The sequence below is a fragment of the Aethalodelphis obliquidens genome, unplaced genomic scaffold (genome assembly GCF_003676395.1).
Source record: "Aethalodelphis obliquidens isolate GAN/ISIS:26980383/991018 unplaced genomic scaffold, ASM367639v1 scaffold28, whole genome shotgun sequence".
NCBI classification, from domain to species: domain Eukaryota; kingdom Metazoa; phylum Chordata; class Mammalia; order Artiodactyla; family Delphinidae; genus Aethalodelphis; species Aethalodelphis obliquidens.
Window position 1 is genome coordinate 19,190,156 of NW_020837972.1, and position 16,057 is coordinate 19,206,212.

A 16,057-nucleotide genomic window follows, 5' to 3' on the forward strand; every position below is an offset into this window, starting at 1 on the left:
TGTGTGTGTGTGTGTGTGTGTGTGTGTGTGTGTGTGTGTGTGTGTGTTAATAAATTTATTCATTTTATTTATTTATTTTTGGCTGCGTTGGGTCTTCGTTGCTGTGCATGGGCTTTCTGTAGTTGCGGTGAGCAGGGGCTGCTCTTCATTGTGGTGCACGGGCTTCTCATGGCGGTGGCTTCTCTTGTTGTGGAGCACGGGCTCTAGGCGCATGGGCTTCAGTAGTTGCGGCTCGCGGGCTCAGTAGTTGTAGCTCACGGGCTCTAGAGCGCAGGCTCAGTAGTTGTGGCGCACGGGCTTAGTTGCTCCGTGGCATGTGGGATCTTCCCGGACAAGGGGTCGAACCCGTGTCCCCTGAATTGGCAGGAGGATTCTTAACCATTGCGCCACCAGGGAAGCCCTGTGTGTGTTGTTTTAAACCTTTTAAGTTTGTGATAATCTATTATGAAGCAATAGAAAACAAATACACCCTCTCAATGGCCCGGGCCTCAGCAGGTGTGATCACACCCCACTTACCACCTCTCTGTGTGTGAGACCTGTCTCCTCAGCCTCCCTCAGGCCCTTGAAGATGGGACTCTTCCTCCTTCTCTGTATCTCCACCCCTCAGTCCCAACCACAGAGTAAGCCTTCAATAAAATGCTCATTTGAACTGGGACTGGCACTGTGACAAAAAGCCATCTCTTATCACAGGCTTCAGGCACAGCGGGATCCAGGAGCTGGGATAATGTGATCAGCTTTCAGCATCATGCTCTCATGGCATCTTGTAAGGGCAGTAGGGTGTAGTGGTTAAGAGCATGGGCTCTGGAATTCGGTTGCCAGATAGAATACAGGAAACTCAGTTAAATTTGAATTTTAGATACACAGTGAATAGCTTTTTAGTGTAAGTATGTCCCCAATATTACATAGGACATATTTATACCAAAAAAATATTCATTGTTTATCTGAAATTCAAACTTAACTGAGCATTCTGTTTCACTAAGTCTGTCGCCTTTACCCTGGAACCAGCTGCCTAGATCTGAATTATGGCTCTTCCGCTGTCTGTGTGACCATAGAGAATTTACTTACCCTCTCTGAGCCTCATTTCCCCATCTATAAAAGTGAGGATTTAAAAGACTATGCATCTCACAGAGTTGTGGTGAGAGTGAAGTAAGCACATTGCCTATAAATAGTGCCAGGCATATAGTAGGCACTCAATAAACATCATCTACTGCTGTAAAATCTTGTCCCTACTTTCTTCTGCATAGGTGTTAATCTTTGACTTATTGCCTAAGTTCCCACAAAAGGCCTGGTCTGGCCAAGGTCCTGTGCACAGTCACTGTGACAAGGGGAATGGAAGGTTCTGATTGGCCACACCTGGTGGAGTGTGGTCCCCATGTAGGAAGGAAGGCCTGGGTCGCCCTGAGCAGGGGTCCTCAACCTGCCGCGATGCTTAAGGACCACTGGTGGGAACAGGAAACAGCAAAGGTGTTTGCCGGAGGGTGCGGCTCGTGCTCATTTCCCACCCAGGCTGCGCTGGAAGGAGCTGATGAATGTCACACCGCATCAAGCAGACGGTGGGCCTGCAGTGCTGATAATGACGGCCTGGGTCCCCTGTGTGCGCTGACATCTGAACCAGGTGCCAGGTGCCAAAGGCAACGAGCTTGTTTCTCGTCAGTCTGGGCTGTCCTGGTGGCCAAGGGCTGTGGCGCCTGCTGGACTGTCTGTTTAGCTGTCCTTCTATAACGGATGTGGGGCTCAGGACCACAGCTTCAGTGCCTGGAGCCATTTGTCTGGGCCTTAGGCTGGCTGGTGCTAATGATAGCCAACATTGCCCATGTGCTGGGCACTGTTCCCAGGGCGTGATCCTGACTGTGAGCCTGGGAGGTCAATGTCATCATTATCCCCATTTTGCAGATGGGGAATAAGGCATCAAGTTCAAGGAACTTGCCCGAGGTCCCTCAGGGCTGGATGCCAGACGCTGGTCCTGACCTTCCTCTTGAACCTTTTGGAAAGGGCTTGCGAAGCGTGGAGAGAATCCCCTTCTTGATAATCAAAACCTCATTATGTGGTCCTTTTTTTGGGTAGTTCTTTTTTGGGGGGTGGGGTGGGTAGTTCTTGTGTGTCTAGATTGATTAAAAAAAAAAATCACACCTCAGTGAGGAGGATCAGTTGCCACATACGGTTTCCAAGTCACTTTGACGCCGTCACAAACCCTCTCATATGTTTGAGCCTCTAATTAGATTTGGAGGAGAATCAATTCATGTGTCATGAAATGTTAAAAGACGACGTTCCATGAATGGTCCTTCCCGTTATTCCAGCTTGATTGAAGTTGTGGCTTGTTCACAGCGCGCTATTTATACTCTTAAGACAATGGAGCTTTTAAAAGGATTCTGATTCTTGGGTCTTCGCATGTGATTTCTGGAGAAGCGGAAATTTTCAAATTTTCATAATGATTGTGTTTTTGTGGCTTTTTCCCTTTTCTTTTCTTTTCTTTCTTTCTTTTTAAATAACCTCACTCGGCAGTGTCTCTCTCCCCCAGATGGGGACCTCAGGCTCTTGCCAAAGTATGTATCACATAATTGCTTTCATGTTCAGACCCCGCAAGAGCATGTTGTAAATGGCTGCGACACAGATGTGACAATTCCATTAGGCCTGGGTTCTTGCATGGTTGACCTTGCAAATTGAATTTGGGGAGGTGAGCCCTTCTGCCTGGCTGCTAGATTTCACGTTCACAGTTTGGGGAGAGGCCTGGGGAGCTGCAGGCGGAGATTTCTGTGCAGGGCATGGACAGCCGGCCATCCACTCGGGTGAGTCCTGCATCCGTCCCGCAACCCCTTGCACCCCCGGGTCTTCCTCAGCTCTCCAGAGGAAGGCGGCAGCCCATGATCGACGGGCTTCTGCCCACTGTGGCATTATTAGCCACTCTGTCAAGGTGACAATGTCATTTTTAATATTCCATCTTCAGACCTGAGGTTTATTTTTAGGTTGGGAATCAGCCAGCCTTCCCAGAGAGTCGGCCGCAAAGACTTAAGGGCGTGGTTCTCGGACCCGGTTGCTGGGGAGCTTTTCACCAATACGCATGCCCACGAGGTTGGCCTCTGGGGTGCAGGAAATGTTCTATATCTTGACCTCTGTGGTAGTTACTTGAGCTTATCTATGTGTGTGCAAAAATTGAGCTTTGGTGAGGACGTGGAAAAATCAACCCTTTGCATTGCTGGTGGGATAAAAAATGCTGCAGCTGCTTGGAAAACCGTTTGGCAGCTCCTCAAAAAGTTAAACACAGAGTTACCATGTGACCCAGCAATTCCGCTCCTAGGTATGTACCCAAAAGAACTGAATGCCAAGACTCAAAACAGATATTTGTACACCCATGTTCATAGCAGCATTACTCCCAGTAGCCAAAAGGTAGAAGCAACCCAAATGTCCATCAACAGATGAATGGATGAACAAAACGTGGTCTCTCCATACAGTGGAATATTATTTAGCTATAAAAGGGAATAAAATTCTGATACATGCTACAACATGGGTAAACGTTGGAAACATGATGCAGAGTGATCCCTTGGCCGAGGTGGGGTCTGACAGGGTTCTCCACTGTAGAGCTCCCCGCAAGGCCCCATATAACACAGATGACAGGACAAAAAGTGAAATCGTGCCATTGGCAGCAACATGGATGGACCTAGAGATGATCATACTAAGTGAAGTGAGTCAGACAGAGAAAGACAAATACCATTTGATATCACTTCTATGTGGAATCTAAAAATTGATACAAATGAACTAATTTACAAAACAGAAACAGACTCAGACTTAGAAAACAAACATCTGGTTACCAAAGGGGAAATGGCGGGGGAAGAGGGATAAATTTGGAGGTTGGGATGAACATGTGCACACTAATATATATAAATTAGATAATCAACAAGGACCTACTGTAGACCCCAGGGAACTCTACTCAACACTATCATAACCTATATGGGGAAATAACCCAAAAAAGAATAGATATATGTCTGTGTATAACTGAATCACATTGCTGTACACCTAAAACAAACAGAACATAGTAGATCAACTATACTCCAGAATAAAATAAAAATTGAAAAAAGAAATAAAATACCGCAGACAGCAATAGATGACATTGTCTTCCCTCATTGACCTTCCTGCCAATGGGAGGGAAGGAACTAATATTTCTTGTACACCTACTATGTGCCATGCCTTGGGTTACACACTCACATCCACTGTCTCATTCAAATTAGCCTATTGATGCCGGATAATGATTTGGGGGGGACTTTATTCGTTAGAAACCAGAGAAAGCATCCTTAGCTTTCTCTGATTTCTGAATCTGCCTCACCTCACTTGAGTACCGTTTTTGAAAAAGCATCTGAAATATTTTCCATATTAATTGTTTTAAGGACCTAATTACAAACTTCATTATAATTGTTCCTTAGTTATAATTTGTTCAATTACTTTAACAAGTTGCCAAATAGAACACAAAGCCTGCAATAGCATTAGATAATTGTAATGAGACACTCAGATGGGTTACAGAGCCTCATCTTTGCTTGCATGTTTTTTTCCTCAGAGGAAGACAGACAGAAGGTGGTGGCTGGCGCTCGCTCTGCCCACCGGCTCCCTCCAATCTGGGGGGGTGGGGGTGGGGAGCAGCCTTTGCTTTTGTACAAAGGTCAAGTTCGGGAAAATGGAAATGTGTAAGGGTGGCGTTGGAAACGTTTTAGATGATGACGGTTATATGTAACACTTATTACACAGCAGTCACTGTCCTAGGCACACTTACACAGAGTAACACATTTAATCTTCCTGCCAGGTCTCTGGGGTGGGTGCTATCATTTCCCCCATTTTACAGATGAAGAAATCTAGGCACAAAGTCTGAGTGACTCGCCCGAGGTCACGCAGCCCAAAAGTTCTGGAGCTGGGCTCAAACCCAGGTGGGCTGGCCCCAGGGTCTGTACTCTGGGCCACCACTTTGAATTTATTATTGGATCTCAGAGAAAAATGTGATTACCAACTTTATCCCATAAAAGACTATCAATGAGAGAGTTTCATTTTAGTCACTTAATTGTTAATATCTGAATGTCTTTCAGAGGCAGAAATGTGAATGTAACTTCCTAACATTTGTTGTAGAGCTAGATCACAACGCTGTGTCACGTGGCCGTGCTTGACCCAGTCGCTAGGGCTGAGGGGATAGAACGTGTTGACACAACAGGCTCTGGTCTCCTGCTCAGACAGTTTGATCTGTGAAGATGTTTTGATGGGATTCCACTAACTAAAATATTCACTTGTTGAACTTAAAGAAGCTGACTTGACTAAGAATGTTAGTCAGATGCTTGGAGGGCAAGTGACAGAAACTTGACACATCTGGCTTAAGGAAAAGGGAAGACTTTATTGGTTAATACGACTGAAGCCCGAGAACGGATTTCAAGCATGGCTGGATCCAGGAGCTCCAACAATGTTCCAATGCTCTCCGTCCATCTCACCAAGGGTCTGCTGTCCTCAGCATTGGAGTCACTGTCGGGCAAGAAGGCCACCCGCAGTTCCATGTGTCCCCACCAGGAGGCGTGCGGCTGGATCTCCTTTGGAGGAGGAGTCTGTCATCAGCACCAGGAGTGCAGTTTGCTGACAGCCTCCTGCTGTAGCTCCCTCAGGGTCTGCCTGAGCTTTTGAGGCCCGGCCTTGCTGATCCCAGGTGACCCCAGCCAATGGTGGTGGGATGAGGGCTTGGTCGTTTCTGCTCAGTGCTTATGCTGTTGCATTGTGTGGTCAGATCTGCATGATGGTCTGAAAGCTTCTGCCCACTCCTGCTTCCCTCCCCCCCACTTCTATTCAATATCTTTCACAGGTGTCACCTCCAATAAGTCTCTTTCTCTCCTAACCTCATCTCAGTGTCTGCGTCCCAGACCACCCAACTAACACACCAGGGTCATTTTCTAAGAGGTTGGACTTCCCAGGGGCAAGGAACACAACTTTACCAAGAGCTACAGCACAATTCTCAGGCCTTGCTTCTGTTGGTTGAAGTTGGGTTACGTGCTTATCCTGGAACCCTCCCTGTGAATCTGATTGGCCAGACTTGGGTCATGTGGCCACTTGTGGGCGGGGTCGTCCATGTCTAAACAACTTGACCCAAAGAAGAGAGCTGTAGTCCCCCAAAGGAAAATCCGGGTCCCCTTGCCAGAATAGAAGGGGGATCATTGCCGGTCAGGCACCAACATCAGGTCTGCTTTGGAAGGCTGTGAAATCAGAAGGCCTGGCCTTCAGCCAGCCCGTCACATCACCTCTTCTGGGACTCAGCAGCCGCATCTATGACATGGGCAGATGGCAAGCGGCTCCCACCCTGTTCCTGTTTCTCTCTCTCTGTCTCTCGCTTTATTTCCCTTTCTCGCTCTGTCTGTCCCTCCCTCTCAGCTGATCTCCGCTCACGGCTCTCCTAACAAATCCATCTGAGCCCCATGCTGTTTGCAGAAGCCCCTTCCAGATGGTGGGATGGATTTGAGTCGGTAGCTTGGTGTGCTAATGACACAGAGCTAATTCTTAATAATGATGAACTGCGATAAAAACCTCATCTGGATCAGCTCCAAACCACACACTCCACTGCGGTCCTGGCCGCTGTCACCAGGACAGCTGTGATCATTCTGGAGCAGAGCTTACCTTGCAGTCTCGGTCCCTTCCTGGTACGGCCTCAGAGTTTGGAAAGCCAGGGTCATCTGAATCCAGGACTGGTGAGTTGCAAAGACCAGAATATCTCTTAAAGAGGCTCAGGTCCCGAGGGAGCTTACTGTAAGCGCAGCGGCCCCAGAGCACAGGTGTGCATCAGATAGAGTCGTACCTGTCAGGGTACCCGGATGTGAGTGATCCGGGTACAGAGTCCAGCTGCTTCAAGCTGAAGAGGAATTTATTGTAACCATGCCAGGGGAGCTCACAGGGTTGTTGAGAAGCTGCAAAAATATACTCCCCGGATAAATAGAACGAGGATGTCCAGACAGAGAGAAGCACGCCACAGAGTCTGATGAGGCCACTGCTGCTGGACCTGGATGCCCCCGGATACTGGACATGGCTGCGGCCACCAGAATAGCTTCTCCATGTCTCTGCTTCTTCAGGTCAGGAGTTCTCAATTCAAAGTCGAGTCAGCCAGGCTCTGTCACACACTCGCGGCCTTGCTGAAAGGCAGGTCAGGCGTTAAGCACACAGACTCTGGAGACAGACTGGGTGGGTTCAAATCTAGGCTCTCCCACTTATCTGTGTGACCCTGGGTGCCATGTATGCCTCAGTTTGCTCATCTGCAAAATGGGGATGATAACTGTGCCTACCCCCCTAGGGGTGTGCGAATTAAATGACAGAATATACGTGAAGTAGGTCGAAGAAGTAACTGAGCAAGCATTCTGAGTTTGAGGTATTACTATTATGCTTTTAAATTTATCAGTTGTCATTGATGATGAAAGGCAGCTGCTGTTCTCATGAAGACTCGGACGGTGGGGAATTTCCCACATGTAGAAAGGATGATCCATGTGACAGATGTTTCCCATAATAATTCCCTTTCCTTTCTCTACTGCTCAAATGTATTTCTATTTTGAGCCCCGATTCCCCTGTGCTTTCCTGATTTCTCAGTCAATCCGGGGACATGCCTACCTGTTCCCCAGGGTTGCTCCTTAACAATGAAATGTGAATGCCGTTAAGCAGATCACGCATCCTCCAGTTTACCACAGTCCATACCACTCCCTATTGCTCTGCAACTGCGCTGTTTCACTCATTTATGTTACTTAGCTCGATTCCTGTGGGCATTTGAATTTAGCATCCTAGCACTAAAGAGCTGGGGGTTTTGGAAGACAAAAGGATAAAACCTAAAGGCTTTTGTATCTACTTTCATGGATGCCACATCCCCTCCTTGAGATAATAAGCCAGTGTCTGTCACCTGTTAGATAGGAGGAAAAGGATAAAACGAGTACACAATATTATCCAGCCCTATATGGGTATATATATTACACATTGCCAAAATCTCTGTACTGCCCTCAACCCCAAGGAGACGAACAACATAATCTCAAAATCCCATCTTTCAGGGTCTGTGTCCTGGAATCATTCCCACAGCGAGTTCTGTATCAGTCAAGGTCCAACTAGGAGACAGAAATGACATCAGTAATTTGAACAGGAAATGCTGGCTACAAAGAATCATTAGCTCTGAAGAGGTGGTTAACTAACTAAAGGGGTAAAAGAACGGACTTCCCTGGCGGTCCAGTGGTTAGGACTCCGCGCTTCCACTGCAGCGGCCTTGGGTTCAATCCCTGGTGGGGGAACTAAGATCCTGCATGCCACACGGCACTGCCAAATTGAAAAAGAAAGTGGGGGGGGTAAAAGAAGACCCTGAGGGGTCCAGAAGCAGCAGGTACAAAAGAACAGCTGGAGGAAAGAGGGTAATGAACGGACCACAGCCCCTCCCTCCTTCCTGAGGCTGAGATTCTTTGAAGAGGGCACAGTGACCACAGGAACACGCAGTCTGGGACTTCCCTGGCGGTCCAGTAGTTAAGACTCTGCGCTTCCACTGGAGGGGGCGTGGGTTCAATCCCTGCTCTGGGAACTGAGATGCTGCATGCTGTGTGGTGCGGCGAAAAAAAACAACAACAAGCAAACAAAACCCCACGCAGGCTGCTGGAGTGAGGGAGCGCGTCAGAAGGTGAGGGCTGCAGCTGGTCCGTGTGTATGGTCCTCCACTGCTGGAGGGTGTGAGCTGCTCTCTGGGAGTGGCCCACAGGCTGGGGAGAGTGTGGCCTGAGGGTGTACTTCGGGCTGCCAGGTGAGGAGAGGAGGACCTGCAGCGCTGCTGAAACTCCTGTGTGAGAGCAGCTGGGCTTCTGCTCTGAATAAAAGAGCAGGGGCTGCCCACCTAATGCCTCTATGGACAGAGCCCCACATTCTACCAGCTGGCAGAGGAGAAATGCTCATGGGGCCAGCTCCAGTGTCCTGAAGCAGGGCAAAGAAGGGTGGGTTTGGGACTAAGAGATAATCATGTGACAACTGGCTCAGGGAGAAAGACCTGGGAGTCTGGGAGAGAAGGTTTCAGGAAGGTCTGGAGGAAGGAGAGGAGGCATGAAGTAGGAGGGATGTGGACCAGGGAAAGGAGAATTTTAAGAAATATTTTTCTGTGGAGTGTCCTTTATGGTAAAGTAACTGCAAATGTAAATAAGGACCCTGGAACTTCCCTGGCGGTCCAGTGGTTAAATCCCTGGTGGGGGAACTAAGATCCCGCATGCCGTGTGGTGCAGCCGAAAGAAAAAAGAGACCAGGAGGTTGTTACTAAAAAAAAAAAAAAAAAAAAAAGGACCTTGAGTTATTTTGGAATTTCTTTATGATTGATGGGCAGTGTTCATCTGACCACAGTGTAGTCATCCCACAATGCAGTGTCCAGGGGAGCTCGCTTCCTAGAGCGCCTGCAGATACGAAAATCCTTGGACGCTCAAGTCCTGTGTATAAAGTGACCTAGTACAGTGCATAGCCTGCCCTCGCGTTCACTGGTTTGGCGTCCACGGATTCATGGTTGGTTGAATCTGGGGAGGCGAAATCTGTGGATCTGGAGGGCCAACTACTCTTCTGAGACTGGACCACTTGGGTCCTGGGTTTCTAAATGGCTTATGACAGTTTTCTGTTGGTCTAAAGCCATAAAACATAGGTTTATGATGAAGGTTTTCTTCTAAGGGATCCTATTTGATATGATGGGTTCTTGTCTTTCCATGTGTTGGAGTAGGAATTTGGAAGCCCAGGCTGTAGTTCTGAGTCTCAGGTTTCACCACGTAGCTGTGTGATGCGTGGCAAGTCCCTTCACCTCTCTGAATCTCAGAGTTTTTAATCTACCAGATGGGGAGACTAGAGTCTGTTCACTCAAACTCTGAGGGGTGTTGTGATGGTAAGATGAGATCATGGGTATGAAACTGCTTTGACAAAAGACAAAATTTTATTCACTTACAGGGAGTTGTCTGTAACCACACAGCTTGTATATTGGTAGGAAATGATTTTTTTTTTTTTTTTTTTTTTTTGCGGTATGCGGGCCTCTCACTGTTGTGGCCTCTCCCGTTGCGGAGCACAGGCTCGGGACGCACAGGCTCAGCGGCCATGGCTCATGGGCCCAGCTGCTCCGCGGCATGTGGGATCTTCCCGACCCGGGGCCCGAACCTGTGTCCCCTGCATCGGCAGGCGGACTCTCAACCAGTGCACCACCAGGGAAGCCCTAGGAAATGATTTTTGCTTGGAGGTAACAGGAAACCTCACTATTGTGTCTTAATAAGGATTTACTTTTCTCATATATCAGGAATTCTAGAGGTGGTTATCTTTGGATGATGATAAAGCTGCTCAGTAATTTAAGGGCTAATCTCTGATTCTCTTGGCCTTCTCCTCATGGTCACAAGATGGCTGCTGCAGCTCCAGCCATCATGGTGACATTTAAAGCAGGAAGAAGGGCTAGGGCCTGGTCAGGTACCTCTGTTCCTATTTCTGGGAGGCGAAGGCATTCCCAGACTATCTCTAGACCTCTTCCATTCCATCTTCCTGGATAGAAGTAGATCTTCAAGAGAGTCTGGGAAAATGACTATTCAGCTTTCTCATCTCTAAGAGAGTGAGGAGGAAAGAGAGAAAGAGGTTGGGAATGGATGCTGGGTTAGATAGCTAACAGTGCTTGGAAAAGCTGGCAAGTTCTAGACGGCAAAAACTAAAATCGTTCTGTGATGGAGGGGAAACAACCACAGAAGGATTTTGATTTCCACCCTTGTGATTCCCGCTCCTGTTTATTTGAGCCCTTTCATGGGGCCTGGCTTCATTTGAATAGCTAACATTTTACTTTGGAGGTGGAATTATATTAAAAAATCAGAAGCTTGTCATTATGCAAATGACTGTCTTGCTGTAGCTTAGGATTTTCATTTTTCCATGAATTATTCCTTATTCAGTGCTTTTCCCCCCACCCCTTGGAAGAAATAAAAACAACCACTGACTAATCAGAGGAATTTTCCAATCATTCAGTCAATGGATATTTACTGAGTGTCTTCTGTGCCCCAAGAGCTGTTCTAAACTCTTTGAAATAGAGGAAGACATGCTTTCTGCAGTGCTGGAGCTTATATTCCAGTGGAAAAGATAAGCAACAAGCGAATTAATAAATCAAATAACATATGAGAATGATACATGCTACGAAGAGGTAAAGCTAGGCAAGTAAATAGATTTGCGGGTGGGCAGGGCTTCTTCAGATGGGCTGGCTGGCAAAGGTCTCCGAGGAGGTGATATTTCAGGAGACACTGGAAAGATGGGAAGAGGCCAGGCATGTGATGATCTGGGGCAGAGAAAACAGCAAGTGCAAAGGCCCTGGGGTGAACGAGCTTTTGGTGTGTTTAGGAAGGGAAGGAGAGCCAGCTGGCCAGCACACAGAGAGAGGGGAAGAGCACAGCAGGAGACGGGGCTGCAGAGGCTTGGGAGGCTTCAAAGCCAGCGGTGGAGAATCTCACTTCCAGTCACTTTTTTTAAAAATTACGATTTCTTATTTATTTATTTTTGGCTGCATTGGGTCTTCGTTGCAGTGCGCGGGCTTCTCATTGCGGTGGCTTTGCTTGTTGTGGAGGATAGGTTCCAGGTGCGCGGGCTTCAGTAGTTGTGGCTCGCAGGGTCTAGAACGCAGGCTTAGTAGTTGTGGTGCACGGGCTTAGCTGCTCCGCGGCATGTGGGATCTTCCCGGACCAGGGCTCGAACCCCTGTCCCCTGCATTGGCAGGTGGATTCTTAACCACTGTGCCACCAGGGAAGTCCCACTTCCAGTTGCTTTTAAGGGGTCACCTGAGATAACCTCCCTTTCTTTCTTTTTTTTAAAAAAATTATTTATTTTTGGCTGCGTTGGGTCTTCGTTGCTGTGCGCGGGCCTTCTCTAGTTGTGGCGAGTGGGGGCTGCGCTTCGCTGCGGTGCGCAGGCTTCTCATTGCAGTGGCTTCTCTTGTTGCGGAGTACGGGCTCTAGGTGCTCAGGCTTCAGTAGTTGTGGCTCACGGGCCTAGTTGCTCCACGGCATGTGGGATCTTCCCAGACCAGGGCTCAAACCCGTGTGCCCTGCCTTGGCAGGCGGATTCTTAACCACTGCGCCACCAGGGAAGTCCCGGATAACCTCCCTTTCTTAAAGTCAACTGGACCATATAACATAACCTAATCACAGGAATAATCCAGGACTCAAATCCATCATATTCACAGTGCTGGGGATTTTACAGGGCCCAAATCTTAGAATTCTGCCTATCAAAGAACGCGTGAACGAATCCACCCCCCACCCCCCCTCCCTCACTCTTCCGCCCGCATCGGAAGCCATTTCCGGCCCAACCACGTGTCCTCGTTGGCAGCGGCACCTTTTGTTTTCTGGTTGCTGGGAGTCACCTTCTTTGGTCCATGGTGTCTGCAAAGGCCCCAATCTGGGCTATGGGTCTCCATTTGTGCCTTTTTAATAGCAGCACCATCCAACCCCAGGGCCTTTGCACTCCCTGTTCCCACTTCCTGAAAGGCTCACCCCACAGCACCCGTGTCTCACTCTTTTAAATATTTGCTCAGATGTTGTCTTTGCAGTGAGGCTTTTTCTGACTCCCTTCCCTTTCACTCTAAAAATACTTCTTTACCTGTTTTATTTCTCTTCTTTGCACTTATTTTCATCTGACCTGCTATATATTTTGCCAGTTTATTTGGTTTATAGTCTCTCTCCCCACGCTAGAAGGTCAGCTTCCCCAGAGCAGGGAAATTGGTCTGATTCTCTGTCCTATCCCCAATGCCCACAACAGCGCCTGGCACAGAGTAGGGGCTCAATAAATATTTGTCCAAAGAATGAATGAGTGAGGGTTAAGGAGGACAGTTTTGACTTTCTTCATGTGTTTTTCCTTTTCCTTTTCCTTTTTTTGGCAAAACCTGAACAGGCACAAGTCCTCCTTCCCCAGGCAGCCTGTTATATAATCAGGACCTTCGTTCTGCAAGAAGCTGTCAGCACTGCTTCAAGCGGTTATACTTAGCGTTTCCAGCCTCCCATTTCAGCTGCATGAGCTCTCCCGAGGAACCTCGGAAATTAGGCCTCGCTTCAGCAGGGAGAGAGGGCTCCTGGCACCAGGCAAGGTGGCCCTGGGGGCTGACGGGGAGCTTGTGGGGGGTGGTGGCCAGGCAGCCCTGACCTCAAGATCAGTCCATGGCCAGTGTCATGCTCAGAGCTTCCACCTCTAGGGATGGAAGGCGAGTTCTGTTCTGTAAATCACAAAGATAGGAGAAGCCGAGGGCCGGAGTGGAAAGAGAGTGATGGGGGTCAAATCTAAGCTCTGCCACTTGTTAGCTGTGTGTCCTTGAGTGCCCTCAAATATCCCAACGTCTCTGTGGATTCAGGCAACACAGCATCTCCAACTCGGAGACTCACTTGTGTTTCTGAAACGTGCAGCAGACATCAGCAAAAGCCAGGACACAAAACAGTGCCCACTGTCCTGGCGGGAGCGCTCACACCCTGCCTGGGGACCTACCCAACGACAGCGGAAGGCATAAGCCTCTTCGAGAGCCTTCTCAGCCATTGGCCCACTCCTCAAATCCCAAGGAGTCATGTGCATGAAGGTTCCTTCCACGGCCAGTTTATTGGAGATCTACAGACTCAACCTCATTTGTTTCATATATTCATTTTTAATATACACTCTGTTTTATGCAATTAATTAAAGATTTCCACTTCAGATTAGTTCATTATACATTATGAATTTGTGACTATCAAGGAGATGATTGCCGTGAAATTTAGACGGTGAGGTTCCAAGGATGCCATACCCAGGGGGACTTTCGCAGCTGCATTTAATAAACTCGGTGGCCTCCCCTGCCCCAGAACAGGTGCTGGGTCTGCCTGAGGGCCACCGCGGAGCTCAGTACTTTGGCATCTCTAACGCACATGAATTTTCATGCCAGGTCCCTGCTTTCCCAGCCAATCAGTTTTTGTATGTGAGGTTCCATCATCAGTCCTAATAGCGCCGGTTGTTATTTCCTGTTCAAGTTCAACGTGGTGGAAAAGTTTAAGCAGTTCTCAGTAGTTAACTGTGTGACCAAGCTAGCGAGGCAGCTCTTCTGAGGGGTGGATGTGACCCAGAGATAGTGCTTTATCCCTCTGGCAGGCAACTCTGCGTCTTGACATCAGGGGTAGCTTCCTGACGAGACAGAGGAAGCGCACTGCGGTGCCTAAGACAGGACTCTGGGGACAGCTGGGTCTTGGTTCAAACCCCAGCTCTGCTTTCTGAATGACTTGGAGCAAACTGATTAAACCCCTGAGCCTCAGTTTCTTGATCTGTAAAATGGGGATAAACCCCCCCTCTGACTTTACTGGGGTGGTTAAACGGTTTGTTACATTGGAAGGTCTTAACAAACAGTAAGACAAAGATGATCATATTCAACTGATCAGATATTAAAGGGCACGCAAACCTGGGCACTGAGCTCATAACGGCGGGTTTCCTTCTCCGGGGTAGGGTAATGACTGGACCCGAACATGCTGAAAATTTCGTTGGTGATGCTCTGCTTTGCGTTTTTCTCTGCTTGTATGTTTAACCAAGACCTCCTGCCTTACTAACAGGTGTTGCTGTGAAAACTTGGGGTACTCCAGCTCTAGGGTTCAAAGTGCAGGACTTGCTCAACGCAAATATGCTTAAGGAAATGCAGCCACATTTAAAATTCTGTTTTTACGCACTTAAAAGCATAAGCATGCCTTCACCTCCGTCTTCTGCCTGCTGAATGAACGGGCATTTGGGGATTGTAAGGGTGAGGCGGAAGCTCCCTCATCAACAGAGCAGTGTCCTTTCCAGGTCTGTTTTTCACACGGAATCCACCTGCAGTGGACATCTGTCCTTTGATTCTCTATGTATCCATCTTCTGAAAACAGCACCTTGGCTCTTCTAGGGAAACTCACCTCTCCCCACCATGGGGGTGTGGTTGGGCAAGCTGATGCCCCTCTCAGCTCCACACTTGGACACATGACTCAGGCCAATTAGCATGTCCCCTCCCCTTGGGCACAGTGACTGGTCCAGAAATAGGCATGTGACCTCACTGTGGTCAATGATATTCCTTTCCTGCCATTATGCTGACCTAGAATCCTGGAACCAGCCAAGCCTGAAGCCATGGACGCTTTGTGTGAGCCAATAAATCGCTTTTAACTTAAGCTTGTGTCATTGTAAAATGTAACACTGCTCTGAGCCCTATGGTCTCAGACAAGAAATCTCTTGGCCCTTTGCAGGCTAAATGCAGTGATTTGACAAGACAATCAATTCCAACTTGGTTTCTCTAAGAGTAGGACCACATCCACCAAGCACTGGTCTCGTTTTTCCATTGATGTTTCCACAGTTCCACCCCAGCCTGTCCTGCGTTGAATCATTTACTGTACCTTTGCGGAGCTGCTGTGCTTTGAAAACCCGAGAAGCTAATTAACATTAATCCTGGCGTGGTTCTAAATGCTCTCTACTTTTCCCACAGGAAGCTCCCCTAAACAAAGACTAAATATAATTTGTGAGAGAAACAAAAAGTATTCAAAAGTGTACACAGGCATACGTGGTCAGGAGAAAGAGCTACACAGACAGGACAAGCCCAGTATTTTCCTGACATTGGTACCATATCTTCCCTCCCACACAGATTTGACCAAAGGGGAGTGGCTTAAATATGATAATGAGGGGGAGTGGCTTAAAAATATGATAATGAGTGATGATAACATTGCAGCTAGTGATGATTTCACTAAATTTCTAAATTTCATGGCCACCATCTCCTGGATATTTACAAATTCATAATGTATAAAGAACGAATCTGAAGGGGGAATCTTTCATTAATTGCATACACCAGAGAATGTATATTAAAAATGAATTAAATAAAACAAACAAGGTTGAATTTGTAGACCTCAAATCCAGATGTGAGCAAATGGGCACTGCCGTGAACTCATAGGAATTTAAATGGGTGCAACCTTCCCGAGAGGCACTTGATGTGAAGATCCCTCAACTGCACAGATTTTCATTGACAATTTGTTTTTTAGGATTACACCCTGAAGAGGTAATTTTGAGCCTGTATAAAGGTGTAGGAATGGGACTGTTGCTTTTCAAC